This window comes from Arachis hypogaea, chromosome 4 (assembly GCF_003086295.3).
Source record: "Arachis hypogaea cultivar Tifrunner chromosome 4, arahy.Tifrunner.gnm2.J5K5, whole genome shotgun sequence".
NCBI lineage: Eukaryota > Viridiplantae > Streptophyta > Magnoliopsida > Fabales > Fabaceae > Arachis > Arachis hypogaea.
In genome coordinates, this window is record NC_092039.1 from 26,688,868 (window position 1) to 26,691,489 (window position 2,622).

Consider the following 2,622-nt stretch of genomic DNA (forward strand, 5'->3'; position numbering starts at 1 on the left):
CTCTCATGGAGCCTCACAGATACTCAGAGCCATGTTGGAACCTCCCAACACCAAACTTAGAGTTTGAATGTCGGGGTTCAACACCAAACTTAGAGTTTGGTTGTGGCCTCCCAACACCAAACTTAGAGTTTGACTGTGGGGGCTCTGTTTGTCTCTGATTTGAGAGAAGCTCTTCATGCTTCCTCTCCATGATGACAGAGGGATATCCTTGGGCCTTAAACACCAAGGATTCTTCATTCACTTGAATGATCAACTCTCCTCTATCAACATCAATCATAGCCTTTGCTGTGGCTAGGAAGGGTCTCCCAAGGATGATGGATTCATCCATGCACTTCCCAGTCTCTAGGACTATGAAATCAGTAGGGATGTAATGGTCTTCAACTTTAACCAGAACATCCTCTACAAGTCCATGGGCTTGTTTTCTTGAGTTGTCTGCCATCTCTAGTGAGATTTTTGCAGCTTGCACCTCAGAGATTCCTAACTTCTCCATTACAGAGAGAGGCATGAGGTTTACACTTGACCCTAAGTCACACAAGGCCTTCTTGAAGGTCATGGTGCCTATGGTACAAGGTATTGAAAACTTCCCAGGATCCTGTCTCTTTTGAGGCAGTTTCAGCCTAGACAAGTTATCCAGTTCTTTGGTGAGCAAAGGAGGTTCATCCTCCCAAGTCTCATTTCCAAATAACTTGTCATTCAGCTTCATGATTGCTCCAAGGTATTTAGCAACTTGCTCTTCAGTGACATACTCATCCTCTTCAGAGGAAGAATACTCATCAGAGCTCATGAATGGCAAAAGTAAGTCCAATGGAATCTCTATGGTCTTAGTTTGAGCCTCAGATTCCCATGTTTCCTCATTGGGGAACTCATTGGAGGTCAGTGGACGTCCAGTGAGGCCTTCCTCAGTGGTGTTCACTGCCTCCTCTTCCTCCTAAAATTCGGCCATGTTGATGGCCTTGCACTCTCCTTTTGGATTTTCTTCCGTATTGCTTGGAAGAGTACTAGGAGGGAGTTCAGTAATTTTCTTGCTCAGCTGACCCACTTGTCCTTCCAAATTTCTAATGGAGGACCTTGTTTCAGTCATGAAACTTTGAGTGGTTTTGATCAGATCAGAGACCATGGTTGCTAAGTCAGAGTTATTCTGCTTAGAACTCTCTGTCTGTTGCTGAGAAGATGATGGAAAAGGCTTGCTATTGCTAAACCTGTTTCTTCCACCATTATTGTTGTTGAAACATTGTTGAGGTCTCTGTTGATCCTTCCATGAAAAATTTGGATGATTTCTCCATGAAGGATTATAGGTGTTTCCATAGGATTCTCCCATGTAATTCACCTCTTCCATTGAAGGGTTCTCAGGATCATAAGCTTCTTCCTTAGATGAAACTTCCTTAGTACTGCTTGGTGCATTTTGCATTCCAGACAGACTTTGAGAAATCATATTGACTTGTTGAGTCAATATCTTGTTTTGAGCCAATATGGCATTCAGAGTGTCAATCTCAAGAACTCATTTCTTCTGACTAGTCCCATTGTTCACAGGATTTCTTTCAGAAGTGTACATGAATTGGTTATTTGCAACCATTTCAATTAGTTCTTGAGCTTCAGTAGGCGTCTTCTTCAGATGAAGAGAGCCTCCAGCAGAGCTATCCAAGGACATCTTGGATAGTTCAGAGAGACCATCATAGAAAATTCCTATGATGCTCCATTCAGAAAGCATATCAGAAGGACACTTTCTGATTAATTGTTTGTATCTTTCCCAAGCTTCATAGAGGGATTCTCCTTCCTTCTGTCTGAAGGTTTGGACTTCCACTCTAAGCTTACTCAATTTTTGAGGTGGAAAGAACTTTGCCAAGAAGGCATTGACTAGCTTTTCCCAAGAGTCCAGGCTTTCTTTAGGTTGAGAGTCCAACCATGTCCTAGCTCTGTCTCTTACAACAAAAAGGGAATAGCATAAGTCTGTAGACCTCAGGGTCAACCCCATTAGTCTTGACAGTGTCACAGATTTGCAAGAATTCAGCTAAAAACTGATGAGGATCTTCCAATGGAAGTCCATGGAACTTGCAATTCTGTTGCATTAGAGAAACTAATTGAGGCTTAAGCTCAAAGTTGTTTGCTCCAATGGCAGGGATAGAGATGCTTCTCCCATAGAAGTCGGGAGTAGGTGCAGTAAAGTCACCCAGCACCTTCCTTGCATTGTTGGCATTGTTGTTGTTTTCGGCTGCCATGTGTTTTTCTTCTTTGAAGAATTCGGTCAGGTCCTCTAAAGAGAGTTGTGCTTTGGCTTCTTTTAGCTTTCTCTTCAAGGTCCTTTCAGGTTCAGGATCAGCCTCAACAAGAATGCCTTTGTCTTTGCTCCTGCTCATAAGAAAGAGAAGAGAACAAGAAATGTGGAATCCTCTATGTCACATTATAGAGATTCCTTGAAGTGCCAGAGGAAAAGAGGAGTAGAAGACAGAGGTAGAAAATTCGAACTTATCAAAGAAGATGGAGTTCGAATTTTACATTAAGGGATAGTGTTAGTCCATAAATAGAAGGATGTGAGAAGAAGGGAAGTGATTTTCGAAAATTAAGTAAAAATTTGAAAACATTTTTGAAAAACATTACTTAATTTTCGAAAATGAAAGTGGGAAA

The 2,622-nt window shown here is 41.7% G+C and overlaps 1 non-coding gene across 1 annotated transcript; it reads left to right on the plus strand.

Annotated features, from left to right (window-relative positions):
• The first annotated feature begins 1,702 nt into the window (after positions 1-1,702).
• Positions 1,703-1,810, plus strand: LOC112799302 (small nucleolar RNA R71). Its single transcript, XR_003200878.1, has one exon. It is a non-coding gene; the product is annotated as a small nucleolar RNA R71 (small nucleolar RNA).
• The last annotated feature ends 812 nt before the right edge of the window (positions 1,811-2,622 follow it).